Consider the following 27827-nt stretch of genomic DNA (forward strand, 5'->3'; position numbering starts at 1 on the left):
ATTGTACATGAGCCACTCAAATATGATGGACCAATGAATAGAGCTTGCATGAAAAAGTTCAAGGATGTTGTAGGAGTGTTCGTGAAGCAAGAGTTGAACCTTGGGCTAGAGATCTAAAGTCCGAGTGAGATTGGGCTTAATCAAGATAATGGGTCTCAAGATACGCTTATCAACTTAATTCAATATATGAAGACATGAACAAGTCAAAATAGGCCCAAATAAACAAGTCAAGCTATTTAGTATCCAATACTCAAGCATGAGCCGCTTATTACATGTTACTTAAGCCCAAATGTCATTTTTTATATGCGCTAGGGTCGGATAAATTTTAGGAGTGTTTGTTCATTAAAAGAAGTCTTTAATAGTTAAGATTCTTGTTTTAAGTTATCCTTTTAGTTTAGGAGTTCTATTCCTAGTCTTATTATTATTTGCTTCCGTATGATTATAGAATTAGGTTTTCTTAAGGTCTATATAAACTACTACGAATTTCTATACAAAGGGACTTTTGAATATAGATTATTTTGGAGTTAATTCTCTTCTTTTGTTCTTTATGAACTTGGCAAATTTATCAAGTGAAGGCTTGGTATTTTACAAATTTAGTTTAATCTAAACTTTTGTTTATGTTAAATAGCCTTTAATTCTTTATAATTAAGGTCAAAACTTAAGTACAAGTTATTTAAGGGTTTGGTTGGGAGTTAGAGTTTCTTTGCTTAATTAGGTGAATGACCCTCGGTGAAGACATCAATAATGAATATTGGTTTGGCACAAGTTAGCCATGTTCATATCATTTGGTATCAGAGCTTTGGCTCACCAATCAAGTACGTGTCCTTTATTTTTTAGTTTATTCATTTTCTCTTTAGTGTAAAAAAAATATATCTTAATAAGCTATTTTCTTCTTCTTTGTGGTTTGTTTTCTTGTCTATAGTATTTTTCTTATTCAATTCGTATTCCTTGCTATTTTTAAAGTCCAATTCATTTTTCTCCTTTATTTATTAAGTGTTAAATATGTTCTTTATTATACAAAACCAAATCTATTAATTTCGTTTAATTCATTCGTTAAGCTTAGTTTTTCGTTAATTCATCTTATTCTTATGTGTTTAGACTTAATCTTGTTCATTAAGTCTAGTATTTTTTCTTAGTATGTGTTCTTGTGTGTTCTAAATCTGATTCATTGGTTATCGAGTCGTTACAATTCTTGTTGTTTGTTAATTGACTGTTTTAGCCTTTATAAGCACCAAAGATTAGAATTTGAGTGTTAAACAGGTGAGATTGTGTGTGATAGATGTTTTGTTAAGAGGAATTTGCTAGAGGACGTCGAGATCTTCTTTATCAATCTTATGATAGATTGTGGGGTGATGGGCTCTTTATGCAACCTACACCTAAGGCAGTGAACCTACCGATGCAGCCTAGCACTAGTGAGTATCAAGGTCGTATCCCTGGAGATCGGGTGAACCTAGAGTTACTACTGTTTGCTATGTTATCTAGTCTGAAATAGGGTGTGAAACAACCTAATAAACAATTAATCCAACGTCTCAAATTAACTGAATCAAACTTTTATTACTGAATAGCAAGAAAATTCCAAGAATGACAGTTATAAAAACTAACAATTAAGCATAATCCATCAATAAAGGTGAATCCTAATGGATTCAAAAGATCTAGCTACTCATGTTCATGGTTAAAGCAATTAGGGAACAAAATAAGGAAAAACAAATTAAAGGCATGTACACCCTTCTCTTTCAAGCTGAATGAGAAACCCTAAAATTGCAAAATTTGAAATCTCAAACCCTAGTTGCCTCTTGAATGCTCCCAAAGTTTATCTTGATCTTCAATTCGATGTTGGAACAAGTGAAATCCCCCCTTCAATTGATAAATTTTGATCTCTCAAGGTCTACAATTGAGGTATAGGAAATAATTGATTAAGTGTGTGTCTTGGAATTCAATCCAAAAATCGTCCCCCCTCCAAAAGAACTCAAAATTGCCTATATAGTTGATTCAGCATGGCCGAGTCCAGTCGTGATGATCAAAGACGGCCGAGTCCGGGCCCGACTCCTTCCAAGTCGTGCCTGCTGGCCGAGCCACCACAGTCGCCGGAGGCCGTGGTGGCTACAGAAGTCGTGCTAAAATGGCACAATTGGGGATAGCCTCTTGGTAATTCAGCACGGCCGGAGTCCAGGCCGTGCTCAACCCTCAAGGTGCTAGTTCTTACCCAATTTGATGGATTTTGGTCCGTAATCACACGTATTTCCCTCGATTATTGATGGTGTCCTTCGAAAATGACCTGAAACGAGAAAGGAAACAAAAGACAGGTGATTCTAGCATAAAACGGGATAATCATGCATAAAAATGTAAACAATCGGGCATGAAAACATGTGTAGTATGATGCTTATCAAATTACCCCACACTTAAACTTTTGCTTGTCCTCAAGCAATCAACAACTCATTCCTCAAACACATACCAAATAACTCAATCAAATGCATTGCAGGAGGTTAGCTGAAAACAAATTTCAAAACTCCATAATGATTTTTTCCAAAATCCCCAAATTACTAAATCCTTAAAAGAGAGAACAAACTTAATAAAGTTGCTAAACTTAAAATGACAAACCATCTAAATTAAGAAATTGAGAACCATGCCTCACAAGATGTCACTCAAAACACACAAGTGTATATAGGTGAAAGAAGACCGCCAAGCTCTCAATACAAAAATACAGAAAAAGTGCTTACTATAGGCTTGCTTATAGATCCAATCTCCACTACTACGAAATAATCAATAATCATGATCAAAGGGTCTTGAGCCAGGTTGTAATGGGGTTAAGGTAGGGTACGTATAAATATGGAAAGTAGGCTACAAGTTGCTGGAAGTTAAGCAAGTAATGCAAGAAAGTAACGAAGGATCAAGTGTTGTACCAAAATGAACACTAAGTTGCTCTAAAAATAAGATGATGCTCAAAATGAACTAAATTAATACTCTTTTTTTTTATTGAATATATATATACTATGTATATATATTACAACAGCTTATGTAGGGGTTGTTGGTTATTGACACATACAATAAGACTGAATATCAATTTTTTTTTTATTGAAGGGAGCATCTATAAAAAATCTAGCAACTTAGTGAAATATATGATTGCAGATTGATCCAAAATAAGATGCAGTATAAACTTACATAATTTCCAGCAACAATGGTAGAAAGAATGGTCAAATGAATAGAAGTGATAAAATGAGTGTCACTGTTATTATTATCACGAAAGGAAAGGCTAAGGCTCAAAATTGGTTCACTAAGGGAAAAACAGGGTTAGGCTTTTTGGCCAAATTGTGTAAATCCTAAGTGCCCAAATCATCTCACGATTATTAACAATTCATGTAATCTCAAAAGATATCGTAAAGCAAGTTCTAGAAATGAGATTCGTACAATGCTCACTAATGAAAGAAAAGGGAGCATAATAGTGATGCACCAATTGGCTCAAAATCTCACCATCTGAGTGGGTTAAAATTGCATGAATTCTCAAACCAAAGTTTAAACAGTCAATCACAATAATAAGCAACAATATTAACAGTGTTCTATATCTAAGATAAAGTAAAATGGAAGAATTTAAGGAAAAATACCAGTTTTACCTGGCTGGATTGTAATTAAGAGATTCGTTCATTGCCTTCTTCCAACAAGGTTCGATAAAAGCTATAAGGGAATCCATTCAAAGGAGAAAATCATTAACTACTCGATTAAAACAAAACTCAAGATAAGGACAGTAATAATGAATGGACTCAATCAATAAGGGATATTAAAACAAGATAAAAATAGCAAAGATAAAATTGGTACCTGCACAAATCTACGGTACCTACCCCACACTTGTGAAAAACACTATCCTCAGTGTGAACAAGGTAGGCACTCCAAAATAAAAGGAATAAAATACGTAAAATGAAGCTAATTATGGGAGTCCATAAAAGAAATTAGAAAACTAAGAGAAAAACAAGACGACAAAAAGAGATAAAAACTAGAAAGTCTACTAGATACTGCCCTTGATGTGTACTTTAACATTTAAAAATATGTTAGTCCTCAAAATTACGTACGAGCATCAAGTAGGCTAACTCCTGCAAGATTCAAGAATAAACACATTCCAAGCAACATCTAGTAAAAGGTTCAATAAAATAGCATTTCCTCAAAATCAAACTTACTAAAAACAAACTGAAATATCTAACTGCAAATGACTACATAAAATAAAATAAAAAATGTCCAAAAATTCAGAAAGCAAAAATAGATTCGGGAATGCCTCCCGAAGGCGCTTCTTTTTGTTCGAGTCATCTAGCTGGACTTTGGATCAGCATTCCTGCATCGCGGGCAAATTAAGAAGGTAGGCTCAATGTAAGTTGGGGCTCAAGGCATATAAGCGCAATGAAAAGGTCCGATGTGTGCAGTAGATGACCAAGGAGGTGCTCTCTGGACCGATTTGGGATGTCCATTCATCTGCTCTGAATTTCGGCTAAGTGACCTGTCAAAAACAAACTTGCAACTACCCTTCTCGGGTCTATCACAGCACAAAGTCTCATATTGATACAAGTTATTTTTCTCAGATGAATAACACATACTAGTAGGGGAAGAAACATGTATAGCATCATCCATTTGTACATCTTGTGGTTGTGTATTACATGCAAGATCAATTCCATCAATACAACAAATGGCATGAACATGGTTGGTGGAAGAACTATCAAATGAGGGTAAACTAAAAGTGACACAGTCGTCCCCTACATTAAGTTCTAAATTCCCCTCAAATACGTCTATTTTAGCTCTAGCTGTGGCAAGGAAAGGTCTCCCCAAAATTAATGGTACACCATGCTCATTGTCCATATCCAAAACCATAAAGTCCACAGGAAATATGAACTTATCTACCTTAACTAGCACATTTTCCACAATTCCCTAGGAAGCTTAAGCAGGCAGTTAGCTAATTGAATGCATATCCTAGTGGATTTTGCCTCCCCCAAACCTAGCTTATTGAACAAACTAGTGGGCATGACATTTATGCTAGCCCCCAAATCAGCTAATGCATCATCAACACATAAATTACCTAAAGTGCAGGGAATAGTGAAACTCCCTGGATCGTGACGTTCTCCGGCAACTTGCTCAAAACACCGAGCACTCCTCATTGTCGAACATAGGTGACCTCCTCCAACTTCCTTTTCCGCTAAGTATGTCCTTTAAGAACTTAGCATACTTGGCATCCTCCAATGCATCAATAAAAGGCAAGTTAATATGCAGTTGTCCGAAATATCTAAAAACTTACCGAATCGCTCTTTCGCCTCTGCTTGTTTAGCTCTAGCAGGATAAGGAATCTTAGGTTGATATTCCCTGACTGGAATTGATTTCACCTTTTGTCCCTTAGGTTCCCTAACCTTACTGCTTGCCTTAACCTGCACATCAATAGTGGCGTCATAAAAAACAGGCTTAGAAGGAGCTAAAACTAACTTACCTGAACGCAAAGTGATGGCGTTCACGTGCTCCCTCGGGTTAGACTCAGTGGTGCTCGGGAGCGCTCCTTGCTACCTTTCAGACAACATCTTAGAGATTTGGCCAATCTGGGTCTCCAAGTTCTGAATCGAGGCCTGCTGGTTCCTAAGTGCACTATCAGTTTGCTGGAACCTCATCTCCGTAGATGTCACAAACTTCATCATAAGCTCCTCTAAATTTGACTTCTTTTCTGGTAGAGGAGGAGCTTGATAAAGTCTTTGAAAACCAGGTGGACCCTGAGCGTTATTGTTCCTCCAACTTAAGTTGGGATGATTGTGCCACCCAGGGTTGTATGTCATTTTTAAGTTTAGCAGTTTTAGCAGGAGGAAAATACTTATATAAAAATTTTTTGGCCAACGCCTTCCAGGTAGTGATCGTCTGTTGTGGAAGAGATTGCAGGCATCTCTTTGCTCTGTCCCTCAAGAAAAATGGAAACAATCTCAGCCGAATGGCATCATCGATTGTTCCATTTATTTTGAATGTGTCATAAATCTCCAAAAAGTTGGAGATATGTGCATTGGGATCCTCGCTAGGCAATTCTCCAAACTGCACGCTTTGTTGTATCATCTAGATAACATTGGCCTTTATCTCAAAATTGTTGGCTGTTATAGCAGGTCTGACTATACTCATTTTTGTCCCATCTAAAGAGGGTTGAGCAAAATCGTACATAGTCTTTTGATCATCATTGGCTTGGGGGTTGAGGTTCTCCATCGCGTCAGTTCCTTGAACCTGAACCGTAACTCTGTCCTCCTCCTCAACTGCCTGCAAACGTCGTCTCAATAATCTGAGAGAGCGCTCCGGGTCAGATAAGGGTGCTATTGGATCAGGGTTAGAGCTCCTAGTCATATACTACCTGAAACCGACAACCAAACAACCACCAATCAATAAAAAAAATATAACAATAAATGATAATAAAAAGAAAGAATAAATCAATAAACAAATAATGACTAAATTAACACAAAAATAATTCACTATAGTTCACCGTTACTGTCCCCGGCAACGGCGCCAAAAACTTGATGGGCTCTTTATGCAACCTACACCTAAGGCAGTGAACCTACCGATGCAGCCTAGCACTAGTGAGTATCAAGGTCGTATCCTTGGAGATCGGGTGAACCTAGAGTTAGTACTGTTTGCTATGTTATCTAGTCTGAAATAGGGTGTGAAAGTTCTAACGTACCAGCTAATGGTTATGAGTGCAAATAAGTAAATGAAGAACAATGGATAATCAAAAGACAATTGCAAAGAGAGAAACAAACCCAAAAGGGAGCCTAAGTGATGGAATTCTAAAGATGGATTTTATGGATTGCCGATCTTGCGTACCCGTGCCTAAATCCTGAATTGAATCCCGGTTCCTCTCTCGAGCTTACCGGATTCCTAACCCTGCACTAACCTAATGGAATCTCTTCCAATCGGATTACTACAGATTAGCATTAAGTATGATTTAAAACTATTAAGAGTTATTAGTTCTTAATCAGGCGAGTAAATCAACCTTATCTCTAAATGTTAACTACCAGTTCTTACTATTCAATGTCCAGTTGTAACAAGCATTTCTCAATGTCAAGAAACAACCTAATAAACAATTAATCGAACGTCTCAAATTAACTGAATCAAACTTTTATTACTGAATAGCAAGAAGATTGCAAGAATGACAATTATAAAAACTAACAATTAAGCATAATCCATCAACAAAGGTGAACCCTAATGGATTCAAAAGATCTAGCTACTCATGTTCATGGTTAAAGCAATTAGGGAACAAAATAAGGAAAAACAAATTAAAGGCATGTACACCCTTCTCTTTCAAGCTGAATGAGAAACCCTAAAATTCCAAAATTCGAAATCTCAAACCCTAGTTGCCTCTTGAATGCTCCCAAAGTTTATCTTGATCTTCAATTCAATGTTGGAACAAGTGAAATCCCCCCTTCAATTGATGAATTTTGATCTCTCAAGGTCTACAATTGAGGTATAGGAAATAATTGATTAAGTGTGTGTCTTGGAATTCAGTCCAAAAATTGTCCCCCCTCCAAAAGTACTCAAAATTGCCTATATAGTTAATTCAGTAGGCCGAGTCCAGTGAAGGTGTGATGATTCAAGACGGCCGAGTCCGTAGTGTTGAATCTGTGGAGTCTGTTGTGCTGACTCCTTCCAAGCCGTGCCCAAGCCGGTGCTGAGCCACCACAGGCCGTGCTGGAGGCCGTGGTGGCTACGGATGACGTGCTGAAATGGCACAATTGGGGATAGCCTCTTTGGTAATTCAGCACGGCCGGAGTCCAGGCCGTGCATAACCCTCGGGGTGCTAGTTCTCACCCAATTTGATGGATTTTGGTCCATAATCACACGTATTTCCCTCGATTATTGATGGTGTCCTTTGAAAATGACCTGAAACGAGAAAGGAAACAAAAGACAGATGATTCTAGCATAAAACGGGATAATCATGCATAAAAATGTAAACAATCGGGCATGAAAACATGTGTAGTATGATGCTTATCATGGGGACAAAAGAATGATGATTATTATGAAAAGTATTAGCAAAGTTTTTATAATCCTAAACCTAAGCCAAAGAGGATAGAAAGACAATCGTGTCAAGATTTCAATGATGAACTTTGAAAGGATATAAAATCTTTAAGGTGCAGTCTTGACTCACTTAAAAATAGTTTTAAAGATTCAAAGGAGTCTTTTGAGCATCTAAAGTTCCTCTAACAACTTTTATAAAAGATGTGCAGGTCGATAATGAGTTTTTATTGTTCATTGAGATTATATGTTTGCTTCTTTCATAATATTCGGGCAAGATTCGAGGATGAATCTTTTCAAAAATAGGGGAGATGATGAGAACCTATGTAGCACAAAGAATCCTACTCCAACTAGGAATCCTAGTCCCACGAGAAGTCCTACTTCAATTAGGAATCCTAGTCCTACGAGGAATCCTTCTACAGCTAGGAATCCTACTCCAACTAGGATTGTACATGAGCCACTCAAATATGATGGACCAATAACTAGACCTCGCATGAAGAACTTCAAGAATGCTTTAGGAGTGTTTGTAAAGCAAGAGTTGAAGCTTGGGTTGGAGATCCAAAGTCCAAGTGAGATTGGGCTTAATCAAGACAATGGGCCTCAAAATATTCTTATCAACTTAATTCAGTATATGGATGCATGAATAAATAAAAATAGGCCTAAATAAACAAGTCAAGCTACTTTGTGTCGAATACTCAAGCATGGGCCGCTTATTACATGTTATTTAAGCCTAAATATCATTTTTTATATTGGTTAGTGTTGGACGAATTTAAGGAGTATTTGTTCATTTAAACAAGTCTTTTAATAGTTAGGAGTCTTGTTTTAAGTTATCCTTTTAGTTTAGGAGTTCTATTCCTAGTTTTATTGTTATTTTCTTCCTTATCATTATAGAAATAGGTTTTTTTAAGGCCTATATAAGCTAGTATGAATTTCTATAAAAAGGGAGTTGTTGAATATTGATTATTTTGGAGTTAATTCTCTTCTTTTATCCTTTATGAACTTGGTGAATTAATCAAGTGAAGTCTTGGTATTTTACAAATTTATTTTAATCAAAACTTTTGTTTGTGTTAAACAACCTTTAATTCTTTATAATTAAGGTTCATAAGTATAATTTATTTAAGGGTCTGGTTAGGAGTTACAGTTTCTTTGCTAGATTAGGTGAACAATCTGTGGTGAAGACATCAACATCGAATATGGGTTTGGCACAAGTTAGCATTGTTTGTATCATATCCAAGGTCCTAAGAAGAATACAACTCTTACTCAACTAATATGATCTAATAAGAGTTTCCTTACAACTCTAACATCTAACCAAGTAGGATACTAAGAGCTAAACAAAGCCTTCATAAACTTGAATTTGAAGAATATTAAACAAAGCCCATTTAGCTTTCATAAACTTGGACTTTAAGAACATTAAACAAAGCCCATTCTTTATGAATTTCATTTAGACTGAATTTGACTTCCATTGTTAGCCCACTCTAGCATATAGCCATTTGAGGACTCTTGAAGCTACTTAGCCCTTAACCTTGTAATTGGACCTTTTGGTAAACTTAATGGATCTTTTCTTGATTATTTCTTGTTGCCCTCATCATCAAGCCCATTGAAATCAACATCTTTAAGCCTTGGCCAATCCATATTAGAAGCCATAACCTGATTTTCTGCAAGGTAGAAAACTGAAATAATATTCTTACTAGCCTTAAGTATTCGGTTGCATGCAGTTTTTATAGTGCGAATGCCCTCATTCTACTAGAGAAAGAAACTAGAACCTAAATATGAGAAAATAAATAAAGAAAGATGAATAAACTAAGGTCAAATAAAAAACTACAGAGGAGTTGGCCGGTCAACAACTCTCGCAGTCCCAAGTTTTATGAGCCAGCTTAATGAAAAAACAAAGGAGAAATTTGCGTGGGCCTACCTAATAATACTACTACCTAAAATAGTTCATTATATGCATCTCAAACCTGAAAATGATCACATTCCTGCTTGTATATGCTTGGATTAATTGAAACAATATGATTTATCCCTTACACGCGTGGATTTACGTCTCGTCCTGCTTAATCATCAAGCTAAGCCCAAATGCCATCGGTCAACTTGTCAATTGCGTTCCTATGATTCCTTACACCAATCATTATGTCATCAGTAGTCCTCGTGCATAGAGGAACAAGGAATGATGGAGATCCAATTATGCACATCCTGAATCGAAATATTTAGGAGTGCCTTGATTCTCGTCATTCCCTTTTTCCTCTAAAAGATTCATCCATAGTCATTCTGATAATGACATCAATACTTGATCAAATAATTTTCCTTTCTTGCATTCGTTCAAGCATTAGATTGGTGCCTATGATTTCCACTTCCATGTGCTTTCACTCAATACTCGTGTTTATGCTCCCTAAATAAAACCAAACTATCATATTAGACAAATGGGCATAAAGCAATGAATAAAAAGAGAACATAGGCAGGATTTTAGATCGGATATGGAAAGAAATAATAAGTTCTTTATTCTCTTCCATACGATTAAGCATAGGGTCAAATAGAATTGTTATAAACATATGGATAGACAAAGAACACAAAATAAAGGAAGGAATTGAGCGATAAGTCTATGTTCACTAGCGTGAGTGTTGATAAGTCCGCAAAGTTCTTGAAAGAATCCATAACTTGATTTTTTGCAAGGTAGAAAACTTAAATAATATGCTCAATAGCGTTAAGTATTCGGTTGCATGCAGTTTTAATAATGTGAAAGCGCCCATTCCCTACGAGGAAGAAACTAGAGGCTAAATATGAATATATAAATATAGAAAGATGAATAAGCTAAAGTCAAATAAAAAACTGCAGAGGAGTTGATTGGTTAACAACTCTCGTAATCCTAAATTTTATGAGCCGGCTTAACAAATATAAGGGTGAATTCATGTGGGCCTACCTAATAAAAATCTGACCCAAATTACATCATTATATGCATTTCAAATATGAAAATATTGGAGAAACACATATGCAATGGCATAGGGAAAGCTCTAAACATTTTTACATCTCATGGAAATTAAAGGTCACAAGTTGTAATTGAGGACTTATGAAGACTTGCATTAGCGAACTTAGACTTATCGCTCACGTCCTTCATTTGTTTTATGTTATTTATGTTTAAATCAATTCGATTAGATCCGTATGCTTAGCTATGGAAGAGAATAATGAACTTGCAATTTCTTTCTTTATCAGATACGAATCGTACATAGGTTCTCATATGTTCATTTCTTTTGTTTGTCTCTTTCTAATGTATGTCTAGTATAATGGCTTGGTTTTATTTGGTGAATATAAACACAAGTGTTGAGTTAAATCACATGGAAAAGGCAATCATAGGCACCAATCTAATCCCTAGAAAAATGCAAAGAAAGAGAATTAGTTGATGGAGTATTGATATCATTCTTTGAATGATCCCAAATGATTCTTTTAGAGTGAAGAGGGAACACTGAGAATCGAGATGATATAAGGATTGGCATAAGGAATCATGTAGACCACACAATCTTTGATAGCACCAAATAAGATATGAACTTGCCAAAGGAAAAACAATAGCCAGAAGCTCCTTTTCAGTGGTGGTATAGTGCTCCTGGGCATCAATCAATGTCTTGCTAGCATAGTAAATGAGTTGGAACTTCTTATCTCTCCTCTGTCCTAAAACAGCTCCAACAGCAAAATCACTACCATCGCACATAAGCTTAAATGGCAGCTTCCAATTAGGTGAAACCATAATTGGGACTGTGGTTAGTTTCTCCTTCAACAACTCGAAAGCCTGTAAATAATTATCATAAAATACAAAAGGTACATCCTTTACAAGCTATTGAGTTAAAGGTCTAGCAATCTTAGAGAAGTCCTTAATAAACCATCTATAGAAACCTGCATGACCTAAGAAGCTCCTAATAGCCTTAACTGAACTAGGTGGAGGTAACATAGCAGTAGCATTCACCTTGGCCCTATCAACCTCCATCCCCTCATGTGAAATTTTATGCCCCAGCATTATACCTTCCCTAACCATTAAATGAACTTTTTCCAATTAAGAACTAGGTTAGTATCCACACAATGCTCAAGCATGCGTTCTAAATTATGTAAATAGTTAGTAAAGCAGTTACCAAATACAGAAAAATCTCCCTCTCTTCGGGTGTCAAGTCTACTGCTAGGATGACAGGCAACTTGTTATCCTCATCCATATATGCATAATTGAGGTGCTTTGGGAGCTCTTTCAACTCAAGGACTGGTAGTTCCTCAAGTGACAGCCTCAACTTCTGCACACCTACCCTGTCAATCTCAACAAACTTATCAGTAATCTTGCTTGGTTCATTAGCTAACAAAAATGCAATCTGCTCCAACAAACTCTCATTGGATAGCACATGTCATCCTCTGCCTGCAAGGCAACTTATAAGGGATCATCAAGGAATATTTCCTACAATTGTGTATCAATAACATCATCAAGTAAATCAATAGAAAACATAATATCATCATGATCTAAGGACTGTCTCATGTAATTATTTAAATCAAAAGTGACAGCTTCATCCCCTACCCTAAGTTCAAGCTTCCCATTACAAACATCTATAATAGCCCTAGATATTGCAAGGAAAATTTAACCTAGAATTAAAGGTATGTTATTCTCACCATCCATGTTCATGATCACAAAGTCAACAAAAAATATAAATTTGTCAACCTTTACAAGTACGTCCTCCATAGTACCCCTAGGATACTTAACAGTCCTATAAGCTAACTGTATGCTCAACCTAGTGGGTTTAGTCTTACCCAGCCCCAACTTGGTAAACAAATTATACGGCTTTAAATTAATGCTAGCTCTTAACTCAGCTAAAGCATTGCTAATTGTCAAATCATCAATCATACAAGGGACAGTAAAACTCCTTAGATCATGCTTCTTCTCTAGTAATTTGTTCCGAACTATAGCCGAACACTCCTCATTTAGGATCACGATCGCCAAGTCCTTTAACTTCCTCTTGTTGCTAAGGATTTCCTTTAAGAACTTCGCATACCTGGGCATCTACAAAATAGCTTCAACAAAAGGTAAGTTAATTCGTAGTTATTTAAACAAGCCAAGAAAGCTACCAAACTGTTGATCCACTTTTCAACCTGGTAGGATATGGGATTGGGGGCTGGTATTCCCTCAGAGGACTCTTCTTCCAGCTCTTTATCTTCTCTGGCTCCATCACCTTGCTATCTCCATCTTTCCTAACCGAATCTTCCTGCACAATGTCATTATTTCATTAGAAATAGGAATAGAACTAGATAGTTGCTTACTTGATTGCAAAGTGATAGCCTTTACATGCTCTTTTGCATTGTACTCCATATTACTAGCTACCTCTTAGTCATCATCTTAGAAATCTAGACTATTTGATTCTTCAAGTTTTGAATGGAGGCCTGTTGATTTTGAAGAGCTGCGTCCGTTTATTGGAATCTGGTCTCTAAAGCGGACACAAACTTCATCATCAACTCCTCTAAGGTAGGCTTTTTCTTTTGAGTCTGAGGACACAAACTTCATCATCAGCTCCTCTAACATATATTGTTGTGGCTGCTAATGTAGTTGCTAAAACTGTAGTGGCCCCTGGTTATTGTTGCTCCTCCATCCAAAATTTGGATGATTTATCCATCCTAGATTATAGGTGTTATTTTATGGGTTGTTTTGCTGCCTAGGCTGACTTCCTATATAGTCCACCTGTTCATGGTTAAATGAAGAAGAGGAAGCAAACATACCTCCCAATATACAGTTACTACTGTAATGCAGGCCACTGTAAAACTCACAGCTTGCTTGAGCTGCTTGGACAGGCGTTTGGAGTTGATAAAGTTTCTTGGATAATAACTCCACTTGAGCTGCCAAGGCTGTAGTGGCATCCAACTGGTGTACACTCCCTTGACGTCCTGTCCTACTCCTAATAGTGTGCCACTAGTAATTGTTTGTGGCCATCTCCTCAATCAAGCTCTAGGCTTGCTCTGGTGTCTTGCTGCTCAAAGAACCACTTACAACTGCATCTACCATCTGCTCAGTAGCCAAATTCAAACCACTATAAAAAGTTTGCACTTATAACTAGATTGGTAGTCCATGATGTGGGCAACATCGCAGTAGATCCTTGTACCTCTCCCAAGTGTCGTACATCAACTCATCGTCAAACTACACAAAACAAGATATATCATTTCTAAGTTTAGCAGTTTTAGGAGGAAAGTACTTAAATAGAAATTTCTTTACTAAAGAATCCCAAGTATTGATAGTGTTAAGAGGTAGTGACTATAGCCACCGCTTTGCTCTATCCCTCAAAGAAAATTGGAACAAGCGAAGATGAATTGTGTCGTCTGTTGTCCCATTAATCTTGAAGGTCCAAGTTGTCTCTTGCCTGCCCATGGATCCAGCAGCAGTTTGAAAGGTTGACCTATTCGGGAATCTCCGAATCAATACTTATTTTCAACTCCCCGAAGCATTTCATCGCTTACTACGCCCTTCCTCGTCTCTGGGTGCCTAGGTATCCATCAAGAATGTTTTATAAAACTCTTGGACTCCTGAATTTGGAGTATCTTACTTTCACGCAATTCACAAGGTTGAACAAGCAATATATATATATATATACCAATTTCTATTTCTATTCTAATAATCTAATAAAATAGAAAATAATTTAATAAATAGATTAGAAATAGATTAGATTAATTAAATAAATTAAGTGAAATCTCAAAGATCGTTGCCCGACAGTATGGAGTACTGACCACACCAAGGGACAGGCCCTGAAGCAAAGAATCTTGTTATATGTGTGATGTGTATTATTTTGCACATGTTTCTATGCCCAATTACTTGCGTTTTTATGATTTATCTTATTTTATGCCAGAATCACCTGTGTTTTGGTTCCTTTCATGTTTTAGATGATCATTGATGAACATTATCAGTCTTTGAGGGTGATAAATGCGAAAACGGACTAGAATTCATCAAAATTAAATAAAGGCTCGCATTTCAAGGTTGAGCACGGCCTAGGTCAAGGCAGTGCTGATCAGCACGGCCTAGACTGTAGCCGTGCTGAACCATTGGCCTTTGATCTTCAAATTTGGCCTTTTGGCAAGGTATCAGAGGCCACCACGCCCTCCAGCATGGCCCGTGGTGGCTCAGCACCGGTAAGGGCACGGGCAGAGAGCGAGGGGTTGATTTTGGACTCGGAGGCTCAGCACGGGCTTGATCACAGCTGTGCTGAATTAATTATATAGGTTTTTTCGCTTTGTTTTGAGGAGTTCTGCATTCTTGACTTGGGAAATCATATATGTATGCGAGCCATCTCTTTCAAAACTTTGATGCTTGACTTTGGTAGACCATTTCACGCATTGAAAGAGGAATTTTAGTGGTTCAAGCATTATATTGAAGATTAAGAGTGGATTTTGAAGCATTCAAGAGGCAATTCGAGGTTCACTATTCAGGCTTGGAGACTGAAGACTGTTCATCTAATTTAAAGAAGAAGGGTGTACATGTTTTCAATTTTCTCTTATGTATTTGTTCTTTATTTTATTTTATTCATTAGCATGATTAGCTAGAGCTGCTGAACCCATTGGGGTTCCTTTGTTTGTTGGATTGTACTTCATGTTTATGAGATTTTGATTATCAATTGTTGTATTCTTCTTGCTTTCAGTATTAAAAAGATATCGCATTATTCATGAGATGTTGTGAATTATATTCTTTAGATTGCTTTCTGTAATTGAGAAATTCATTAAGTGATTGGAATTTAAATAGTAGGAACTGGGTAATAATCACTTAGAGATAAGAATTAACAACTCTTAATAGAAGTTGACTAATCTTAAGGCTAACCTAAAATCAATCATTAGGAAGAGATTCCATTGTTTAGGTTCTTAGGCTTAGGAATTTGGTGTTCTCGAAAGGGAACTAGAATTCAATTTAGAATCCGCTGACAGGTAATCATAATTGGTAATCAATCTAATTTCTACCTTTGTCAAAATCCAACTAGCTTAGGTCCTCATTGGATTGCTTTCTTTCTTTGATTGTTTCATTAAACCTTTGTAGATTGCTAGGCATTTAGTTAATCATTTAGCTTGCACCTAGTCATAGATTAGTAACTTCTTTACTATTAGTTTAAGGTTAGATAACGTAAGACGCTGGATTAGTTCTAGGCTCACTCTTTTCCGAGAATACGACCTTGATACTCACCATTAGTGCTAGTCTGCATTGATAGGTTCACTACCTTAGATTGTAGCTACATCATTAGCTCATCAAGTTTTTTGTCGCAGTTGTCGGGGAACTCTTTGTGTGAACTAGAGTGAATTTGTGTTTGTGCTACTCTAGCCATTTTTTTTTGTCTTTTGATTCTTTATTCTTTTATTCATTTATGTGTTCTTTAGTTGCTGCCTCTTAATTTCAGGTAGTTTATGACCAGGAGCTCTAATCCTACTCCTATAGACCCTCTTGCTGAACTAGAGCGATACCTTTGACTTTTAAGGAAGCATTACAAGAAGAAGAGGAGGCACAGATAGAGATTGAAGCCCCTGTGAATATACTAGCAGAGATGGGAAAAAACAACAATAACTAGGTTGCGGATGAAAATAGGTCAATGTACGAGTGTCTCAGAGGCAACACAGACGAGTATATTACGACCACCTGTGGCAGTCAATAACTTCGAGATAAAGCTGAACGTGATATAAATGGTCCACAACAGTGTACAATTTGGGGGACTGCCGGGCGAGGACCCAAACACTTACATAGCCAATTTCTTAGAGATTTATGATACCTTCAAGATATATGGAACGACTGATGATGCCATTCGGGTGAGGCTATTTCCATTTTCTTTGAGGGACCAAGCAAAGAGATGGTTACAACATGGAGTTCTTTGGCTGAGAAGTTCTTATATAAGTACTTTCCTCCTGCTAAAATTGCTAGATTGAGAAATGACATATCTTCTTTTGTGTAATTCGATGACGAGAGCATGTGCGGTGCCTAGGCGAGGTACAAGGACTTGCTTTGATTTTGCCCATATCACGGATTACAAGCATGGATGCAGATTCAGACTTTCTATAGCGGTTTGAACCTTGCTATTGTGCAGATGGTAGATATTGCAGCAGGTGGGACCCTGAACACTAAGACGCCGGAGCAGGCGTAAAATTTGATTGAGGAGATGGTAATGAACAACTATCAGTAGCAATCCTCTAGGAGTCAGCCAGTTAGGAAGGGAGTGGTCAACTAGTTAGATTTTACAGTAGCCTTGGTAGCTCAGGTGGAGCTCTTGGCCAAGAAAATAGACCAGCTCGAGATGCTAGTTGATGCAGCATAGATTGGCTAGGAGTTCTGTGGTGGCACGCACTACAATACAAACTGTAATGCGGGAGATATGTTTGCTTCACCTTCCACTTCTTCTCCTTCTCCATCTTCTATTATTTCTGCTGACGTTGAATAGGTAGACTATATGGGTAATGGACCTAGGCAGCTGAACAATCCCTATAGCAACACATACAACCTAGGTTGGCGCCATCATCCTAATTTCGGTTGGAGGAACAATAATACCCAAGGACCACTAGGTTTTCAGAGATTGCATCAGCAACAGCCCTAGTAGCAGGCTGGTCCATCCCAACTACCTCCACCTCAGGAGAAGAAGCCCAATTCATCCGTTTCTTCCTGATTCTAGTATGATTTTCCTCTAATTTTTATGATGTACCCAGAGAAACACCTAAGACACAAAGGAAAGTAAAACAAGATGATTCTAATACAAAAACACATAAATTGCCCTAAAAATCAAGCATGCAAACATGTGTACTATCAAGGATATCACGGGTTCATAAGGATTAGAGTTCGTGGGTTCTATTCCTAAAGGTTCTTTAACAGTTTCTTTCAAGAACCTTATGGACTTATGAACACTCATGCTAGCAAACATAGACTTAGCACTCATGTCTTTTCTTTCTTTTATGTTTTTTGTCTACTCTTATATTTAAATCAATTCTATTTTATCCTTACGATTAGCCGTATGGAAGAGAACAAAGAACTTGTGATCTTTTCCTTATCAAATCGAAAATCCTACCTATGTTATGATTTTATTTGTTTCTTTTGTGTCTTTTTTTTTTAAATCTCTATCTAATATGATGGTTTGGTATTTGGAGAGCATAAACATGAGTGTTGAGTGAAAGCACGTGGAAGTGGCAATCATAGGCATTGATCCAATGCTTAGACGAATGCGAAGAAGGAAAATTAGTTGATCGAGTATTCATATCATTGTCGGAATGATCGCAATTGAATCTTTTAGAGGAAAGGGGGAATAATGAGAATCAAGGCACTCTTAAATATTTCGATTTAGGATGTGCATCATAAAGATCTCCATATTCCTTGTTCCTTTACGTACGAGGACTGCTAATGACATAAGGATTGGTGTAAGGAATTATTGGAACGAAATTGACAAGTTGACCGGTGATGTGAACCTTGGCAACTTGTGACAAGATCCAATATGCGAAATTGGAATAAGATCCCAAGAAAGCTAAATATGAACTTTGATAATCTTATACCAAAGATAACTTGTTTCCTGAACCTTAGTATAAGAAATATTGTTGGTGCTACACTCAAGAAAGGTAGATGGTGAGTGATAAGTCGATGTTGAATGCCACAAGAATAAGTTCTTGGTAAGTTCAAAGTTTTTCTAAAGAACAAAGCAAGAATAATTCTCACAAATATGTTTAACTCAAAAATATTCATTAACCCTCAATAATGTGGTTACACTTAGTTTATATAGTGAAAGAAATAAATCTAATTCCTAGATCTAATTAGGAATTATCTAAAAGATATACTAAATAAAAGTCTCCTAATAGAATAGGGAATAATCAATCTTTGCTAAATAAGAATTGACTAAACAATTAAGCAAATCTTCATAAACAATGAAGTGTGCGGCTACCTCCTTATTTCATAATGAAAAAAAACTTCAATTTGGCAAAAGAGGAAGCTAAAATGTGCTCCCATGCTTCCTATTTGATTTGTCAAACGAAGCACTTACATTATACTCACTAGGTAAGTCAAGCTTGATATGAACCTTGGCAACTTGTGACAAGAGCCAACACGCAGAATTGGAATAAGATTTCCAACAAAGCTAAATCTGAACTTTGATAACCTTGGTCCAAAGATAACTTGTATCTTGAACCTTGGTATAAGAGAGATTGTTGACTCCATATTCAAGAAAGGTAGAAGGTGAGTGATAAGTCAATGTTGAATGCCATAAGAACAAGTTCTTGATAAGTTTGAAGTTCTTCCAAAGAACAGAGCAAGAATAATTCTCATAAATATGTTTAACTGAAAATATTCTTTAACTTGTGCCATTCGGCTACATATGATTTAAATAGACAAAGACATTACCATAATTTCCTATTTGTATAAAGAAAATAAACTAAATAGGAATTAACTAAAGTATATGCTAAATAGAAGTTTTTCTAAATAAACAAAATAAGGAACTATGCTTAATTAGGAAATAATAAAAAACCTATTCTAAAAGGAAATAATAAAAGACTTCCAAAATAACAAAATAAAAAGCTTAATTGATTTAGTCAATCATAATCAATAAAGACATGACTAAATCAATTAAGATCTATTTCTAAATAACAAGATATGTGGCTGCCCCATTGTTTCCTCTTTGAAGTTGGCGCACTCTTAGGTCAAGCAACACACATTAGGCGCCTTCTTTTGATTTGCTCTTCAAGGAAATTTCTCCCCCCTTTCCCTTATGAATATTTTGGCCCAAACTAGCTTTTCTCAAGGACTAACATGTTGGATTAGGTTATTGAATAGGCCCATTTAAGGCCTATTTCATCCTCTTAGCCCTAGCTCTTATAATTGGACCTTCTTTGATGAATAATAGATCCTTTAAACTTGTAATTGGATTGGAGTAGAATTTGACCCTTGAATTGAAGTTGGATCATGACTTGGCTTTGACTCTTGATTCACATTAAAGCTTGCAGGCATTATCATTAATCCTTTCAATCACTTGAAAAGGACCTTCTCCCCTTGGAAGCAACTCGAAATGCTGTTGGACAGGAAATCTTTCCTTTCTCATATGCACCCAACCCAATCTCTAGGCTCAAAGACCACCTTTTTTGGCTTTATAGGCTTGATTAACATATTGTTTGGTTCTTTTCTCAATGTTGAGCCGCACCTAAGCATGTAAATCATGCACAAAATCTGCCCTTTTCTTTCCATCAAAATCAACACTTATCAAGTGGTAAAGGAGATAAATCCAAAGGAGTAAGTGGATTAAAACCATACAGAATTTCAAAGGATGAAAGTTTAGTGGCCGAATGGACACTTCTATTGTATGAAAACTCAACATGTGGCAAACAATCTTCCTATGTTTTAAGATTCTTTTGAATAATGGCACGCAACAAAGTAGATAAAGTCCTATTTATTACTTCTGTTGGACCATCAGTTTATGGGTGACAAGTAGTAGAAAACAAAAGTTTAGTACTTAATTTACACCACAAGGTCTTCCAAAAGTAACTCAAGAACTTTGCATCCCTATCACTCATAATAGTTCTAGGCATGCCATGTATGCGCATAATTTCTTTAAAGAATAAATCAGCTATATGTGATGCATCATCGGTTTTATGACATGGTATGAAATGTGCCATCTTATAAAACCTATCAGCAACCACATATATAGAATCCTTACCCCTTTTGTCTTAAGCAAACCTAATACAAAGTCCATAGAAATATCAACCCAAGGTTCACTAGGGATAGGCAAAGGAGTATACAAACCATAAGGCTTAACTTTAGACTTACTGTGTTTATATGTAACACATCTTTCACAAATATGCAAAACATCACGTTTCACATTAGGCTAAAAGAAGTGTTCAATTAAAACATCATAAGTCTTATCTATCCTAAAATACCCCACTAACCTGCCTGTTTGGGCTTCTTTCACAAGCAACTCATGCAAAGAAGAATTAGGCACACATAGTTTGTTTTCCTTAAACAAAAATCCATCATGCCTATAGAACTTCCCAAAAGCTACTTTCTCACAAGCATTAAGCACATTACCAAAATTAGCATCATCAACATACAAATCTTTAATGTATTCAAATCCTAGCAATTTTGCATATATAGTAGAAAGTAGTGCATACCTGCGTGATAAAGCATTTGTAACTACGTTTTCCTTCCCTTGCTTGTACTTGATCATATAAGAAAACATTTCAAACAATTCAAGCCACTTAGCATGTCGCCTATTTAGCTTATGTTACCCCTTAAGATGCTTCATGAATAATGTTGCCAAGTCTTTAAAGTCCGTGCGCATCGAAGCATAAAGCTCCTTGTCATATGTGTGATAATTCAAGGTTGCCCCATTAAGCTTTTTGCTAGAGTAAGCGATTGGCCTCTTTTCCTATATAAGAACAGCTACAATACCTATTCATGAAGCATCACATTCAATCTCAAAAGCTTTTGTAAGTTTAGGTAAGCAAGAACAAGTGTAGAAGTGCGACTATAAACCAAAATATCATTAAAATAAACGACAATAGATTTTCTAATAAAAGTGCGCAAAACTTGGTTCATAAGTCTCATAAATATACTAGGTGCATAGTTAATCCAAAAGGCATAATTAACCACTCATATAACCCATATTTTGTTTTGAATGTTATTTTCCATTCGTCCCCTTCCCTCATGCATATTTAACGATATCCACTCTTTAAGTCTATTTTATAAAACATACAAGATCCATACAATTCATCTAACATGTCATCTAGTCTAGGAATAGGATGTCTTTACTTTACAATGATATTGTTGATAACTCGACAATCAACACACATTTGCCAAGATCAATCCTTCTTAGGTACTAGCAACACGAACCACACATGGACTCATGCTCCCTCTCATGTGCCCCTTGGTCATCAACTCCTCAACTTGCCTTTGAAGTTCCTTCATCTCCTCGGGATTGCTCCTATAGGCTGGTATATTTGCAATTGAAGCTCTAGGTACAAAGTCAATTTGGTGCTCAATTCCCCTAATAGGTGGTAAACAATTAGGCATATCTTCAGGAAATACATCACCAAATTCATGTAACAAGGAAAGAATAGGACTAGGTAGGGAAGAATCAAGATCGTTAGTGCTTAAAAAGGCCTTCTTATATAAAAGTACAATCATAGGCTGATTGGAATAAAAAGCCCTCCTAATCTCACTCTTCCTCGCATAAAAGCTTACTTTTCTCTCTTTAATTTTACTCATGCACATATCCTCTTTCTTTTCACTCTTAGCTGAACCTGCCTTTTCATTCACACTCTTTTCTTTGTTTTTAAACTTCCGGCCTTCTCACTTCTTCCACTCTTGATTATTTTCTTTTTTCTTGCTCTCCTTTTTCATACGCATTTGATCATCATAGTCCTCTTTAGGTGTCAAAAGAACAAGAGTAATAGGTCTTTCATTCATTAGAAAAGAATAACGATTATTGTATCCATCCTGAACTGCATGCATAGGTACTAAAACTTATAACGCCCTAAAAGAAGATAACTTGCATGCATAGGTATGACATCATATAACACATTATCCTTATAACGCTGAATAGAGAAAGACACAAAAACTTGTTTAGTCACCTTAATCTCCCCACAATCATTTAGCCATTGTAATCTGTAAGGTCTAGGATGTGCTAAAGTAGACAAGCCAAGCTTTTCAACTAACTCAAGACTAGCAACATTTGTACAACTACCTCCCACCAATAATCATACTACATCCTTTGTCATTTACATGGCATATAGTATGAAAAATATTATCACGTTGTACCTCATCTACTTTGGCATGTGCACTCAAGGATCTTCATGCCACCAACATCTCTCCACTTATGGGCATCTCAATATCACTTGAATCCTCAAGTGGTGGATATCTTCCTCTTCCTCACTCTCGGTCTCCACTCCACCATCATCCTTCAAGATGAAAGCTCTTTTGTTAGGACATTGAGAAGCTATGCGTCCTTGTCCCAAGCATCAAAAGGATTCGATGTCCCTTGTCCTTGAATTAGGTGTCTCGGTCTTGTTGGGAGTTTTATAATGAACTCATTTGAATCCTTTGGCTTTTCATATCTTGGCCTTTCTTTGACTTCTTCCTTCTTCCAATTTGGTTTCCATGTGGATGTAGAAGCTGAGTTGAATCTGTTGGAGTTGCTTCAATTCTTGAGTTACCTCTCCACTTTAATCGCCATATGTACCATATCTTCAAGTTCCATATAATGGTGCAATTCAATCACATCAGTAATATTTCGGTTTAAATCATGTAAGAACTAAGCCATAGTAGCCTCTCTATCTTCTTCCATCTCTTTGTGGTAGTCCTCCAGACTCTTAGATACTTGCACAAGACTTTATAATTTCTTATACAATTATCTATAATAGTGAGAAGGAACAAACCTCTTTTTCATAACCTTATTCATCTCCTCCCATTTGGAAATCGGCCATTCACCATTCCATCACCTTGAAAGCACAAGTTGGTCCTACCAAAACACAGCATAATCAGTAAACTCAACCGCAACTAGCTTCACCTTCTTCTCTTTGGAGTAATCATGGCAATCAGATACTAGCTCAAACTTCCTTTTTTAGTCAAAATAAAGCTCCGGGTCATTCTTGCCTTGAAACGAAGGGATTTTCAATTTGATATTTCCCAAGTTTCCATCTTGCCTTCTAGGTCCTCTTTGATCTGATCATCCGTAACCTCTTCTAAATCTATCCTCTTTCACAGCCTAGAGAGTTATACTCGACCAAAACAAATCCAAAAAAAAAAAAATCTTTTACTACCTGTCTCTGATTAGTACCGTTGTGCATGCGATCCTAATGCAACCCATAAGGTGGCATGCTCTATGGCCGCCTCATCCCGAAGTTATAATTTTAGCAAACATGCAAATTATATGTAATAATAATAATAAAAAAATGAAACTAAAGGTAATAGACAAAAATAATAATAATAATTATAATAATAAATGACTATAAGGATATCGAGAATAATGAAAATAAAATTTATAATAATGATGCTTATAGTATTCGTAATAATAATTAATCAAATAAAATTAATGATAATAATGCTAATAATAATCATAGTGTTTATAAACCCATTAGTATTGCATTTAATTTAAACATGACACAAGTACAGTTGACTATATGACTTTAACTCAGTTCTATCGCATCCCTTTTCATTCCATTCCACCAATAATTGCCTTTCGAATCGTGATACATCTTGGTAGAGCCTGGATGCACACTGTAAGCTCTACAGTGAGCCTCTTCTAAATCTCCTTCTTGAGATTATCCATATCGGGAACACACAGCCTAGTGCCCATCTTGAGAGTACCATCATCATCTATAACAAAATCATTAGCTCGACCCTGCTGCACTTCTTCCAAGACTTTTCATAATTATGGGCCTTAACTCCGAGCTAACTTGATTCTATCAACAAGCACAGACCTAACCCTGAATGTGCCAACAATGCTCCTGACTCCAATACCTCCATCTGCAACCCTTGGTTGCACAATTCGTGTAACTCTTTGGTCAAGGTCTCTTCTCCGCACTGATATGAGTAAGACTACTTACTGACTTCTTGCTCAAGGCATCTGCCACGATATTTACTTTACCTGGATGGTAGAGAATATTATAATTATAATCTTTTAGAAGTTTTAGCCATCTCCTTTGCCCCAGATTCAATTCTTTATGCTAAAAAACGTACATCAAACTTTTATACTCCGTATATATCTCGCACGTCTCCCTGTAGATTTTTAAGGCAAAGATTACTACTACCATCTCCAAATCATGAGTAGGGTAATTTTGTTCATGCCTCTTCAATTGTCAGGATGCATAAGCCACTACCTTACCATGCTGCATCAAAATGCAACCCAAACCCACTCTAGAAGCATCACAATACACTGTGAATCCACCAGTCCTAGAGGGTAAGGTGAACACCAGAGCTGAAGTCAAGTAGTCTTTCAGCTTCTGAAAACTTTTTTCACACACGTCAGTCCACTAGAGCCTAACGTTCTTTTGAGTCTGCTTAGTCAAAGGCACTGCAATTCTCAAGAAGTCTTGCATGAATCGACAGTAGTAGCCTGCCAAACCCAGAAAGCTACGAGCTTCTATCACCATGGGCAGTCTCTGCCAGTCAGTCACCGCCTCCACTTTCTTGGGGTCCATATGAATACCCTTTTTAAACACAATGTGACTTAGAAAAGCAACATTTTCTAACCAAAACTCGAACTTGGAGAACTTAGCGTACAATTAATGCTGCCTCAATGTTTGAAGTACCATTCTCAGATGCCTTGTGTCCTTCTCTTCACCGCTCGAGTACACCAAGATATCGTTAATGAACATAATGATAAAATGATCTAGGAACGGCTTGAACAACTGATTCATCAGATCTGTGAAGGCTGGAGGAGCGTTAGTGAGTCTAAATGACAATACAAAGAATGCATAATGTCCATAATGCATCCTGAACGTCATCTTCGGAATGTCTTCAACTGGTGATACGCCGATTGCAAATTAATCTTGGAGAAGCATCCAGCTCCTTGAACCTGATCGAATAGATCATCGATGCGATGAAGTGGATACTTATTACAAACCATCGCTTTATTCAGTTGCTGGTTGTCAATGTAGAGGCGCAAGGTACCACCCTTCCTCTTCACGAACAAAATAGGAGCATCCCACGGAGACATACTAGGTCTGATAAAACCCTTATCCAGGAGGTCCTGCAATTGCTCCTTGCATATCAGAACCTGACGTAGAGAAGCGGTCCAATGAGGGTAGGAAGTGGACGCCGGAGCAAGGATAGGATGCCCGGACAGGGAGCGGCTTATGGGAGGCTTCTAGTATGTCAACATTCTAAAGTACGGGGTTACATGAATGAATCAAATTGCATATTGAGAAGATCAAGAGTGGGTGACCATATTTCACATATTGAAATACAGATTTCAATGGTTCAAGAATCATATTGAAGATCATGAGTGGATTTTAAGGCAAATCAAGAGGCAATTTGGGAGATCAACCGTAGTGTAGATTCAGATTTTGAGCTGTTCATCCAATTCGAGGGAAAGGGGTGTATCTATTTCATTTTCTTTATTCTTTCATTGTAATTGAATTCCTAGTTGTTTTAGACATGAATATGTCTAGCTAAATTGATTAAACCTATTGGGATTTCCCTACTATGTTGGCTTAGTACTAAATTGTTAGATTGTTTAAGTTCTTTTTTGTATTCTTTTTTCTTTCAGTATTAATATGATATTGCATTATTCATGAGATGTTGTGAATTGTGTTACTTAGATTGCTTTCTGAAATTGAGTAATTCATTTAGTAATTGGAATTTTCAATAGCAAGAACTAGTTAATGATCACTTAGAGATAAGGGTAATTGACTAGCCGGATTAAGAATAACAAAGCTTAATAGAGGTAGATTAAAGCTTAATGCTAACTTAATAATCCATCATTAGGAAGAGATTCCAACTTTAGATTCTTAGTTTTAGGAATTCGGTTATCTCGAGAGGGAGACCAAATTCAGTTAAGAATTCATCCACGGGTAGCCTAATTGGATTCATCAATCTGTTATCTTTTGTTTGACCACCAACTAGTTTAGGTTGCCTTGGGTTTGCTTTCTTGTCTTGATTGTTTCATTTATTCATTCATTCTTGCATCTCATTTAGAACTCAGTTTCCAGTTATTAGGAAATTTAGAATTCATCCATCATATATTTTAGGTTAGATAACAAAGAATGAAGTAGTAACTCTGATTTTCACTTTCCCGAGAATACGACCTTGATACTCGCAATTAGTGCTAGACTGCATCGATAAGTTCACTGCCTTAGATTGTAGCTGCATAAATAGCCTATCAAGTTTTTGGTGCCGTTGCCGGGGAGAATTTTGTGTGAACTAGAGTTAATCTAGCCATTTTTATTTTCTGTCTTTTCATTTTTATATATTATTTATTATTTTAATTGTTCCTGTGTTCTTTAGTTGCAGCCTTTTCATTTCAGGTAGTTTATGACTAGGAGCTCTAATCCTACTCTTGTAGACCCTTTTGCTGAACCAAAGTGATCCCTCTAACTTTTGAGGAAGCGTATGCAAGAAGAAGAGGAGGCACAAATAGAGATTGAAGCCTTGTGAATAGACCAGCAGGGATGGGAGACAGCAACCTGGCTGTGGATGAAGCTAGGACAATGTATGAGTTTGCTAGACCTTCTCTTGAGGGGACACAAACGAGTATATTGCGACCACCAGTGGCGGCCAATAACTTCGAAATAAAGACAAACGTGATACAGATGGTCCAAAATAGTGTACAATTTGGGGGACTGCCAAGCAAAGACCTAAACGCTCACATCACCAACATCTTGAAGATCTGTGACACCTTCAAGATAAATGGAACAACTGATGATGCCATCCGGTTGAGGCTGTTTCCTTTTCTCTTTGAGGGACCGAGCAAAAAGATGGCTATAGTCACTCCCAGCCAACACTATTACGATATGGTGATCGTTGGCTGAAACCTTTTTATATAAGTACTTTCCTCCTGCTAAAACTGCTAGATTGAGAAATGATATATCTTCTTTTATGCAGTTCGATGATGAGAGCATGTACGATGCTTGGAAGAGGTACAAAGACTTGCTCCGATGTTTCCCGCACCACGGTCTACCAGTATGGATGCAGGTTCAGACCTTCTACAGCAGTTTAAACCTTACTACTAGGCAGATGCTAAACGCTGCAGCAAGTGGCACCCTGAACAGTAAGACGCCGGAGTAGGCATAAAATCTGATAAAGGAGATGGCCATGAACAACTACCAGTGGCAATCCTCTAGGAGTCGCCTAGTCAAGCAGGGAGTGGTCAACCAGCTAGACTCCACAGCAACCTTGG

At 36.9% G+C, this 27827-nt stretch overlaps 2 non-coding genes across 2 annotated transcripts; one reads left to right on the forward strand and one right to left on the reverse strand.

The window, feature by feature from the left end:
* Positions 1-14072: 14072 nt before the first annotated feature.
* LOC112535203 lies at positions 14073-14179 on the forward strand. Its single transcript, XR_003079379.2, has one exon. It is a non-coding gene; the product is annotated as a small nucleolar RNA R71 (small nucleolar RNA).
* Positions 14180-27499: 13320 nt separating this feature from the next.
* On the reverse strand, positions 27500-27606 carry LOC112537099. The gene has a single exon (XR_003081014.1). It is a non-coding gene; the product is annotated as a small nucleolar RNA R71 (small nucleolar RNA).
* Positions 27607-27827: the final 221 nt, after the last annotated feature.

Source organism: Ricinus communis, chromosome 9 (genome assembly GCF_019578655.1).
Source record: "Ricinus communis isolate WT05 ecotype wild-type chromosome 9, ASM1957865v1, whole genome shotgun sequence".
NCBI classification, from domain to species: Eukaryota; Viridiplantae; Streptophyta; class Magnoliopsida; order Malpighiales; family Euphorbiaceae; genus Ricinus; species Ricinus communis.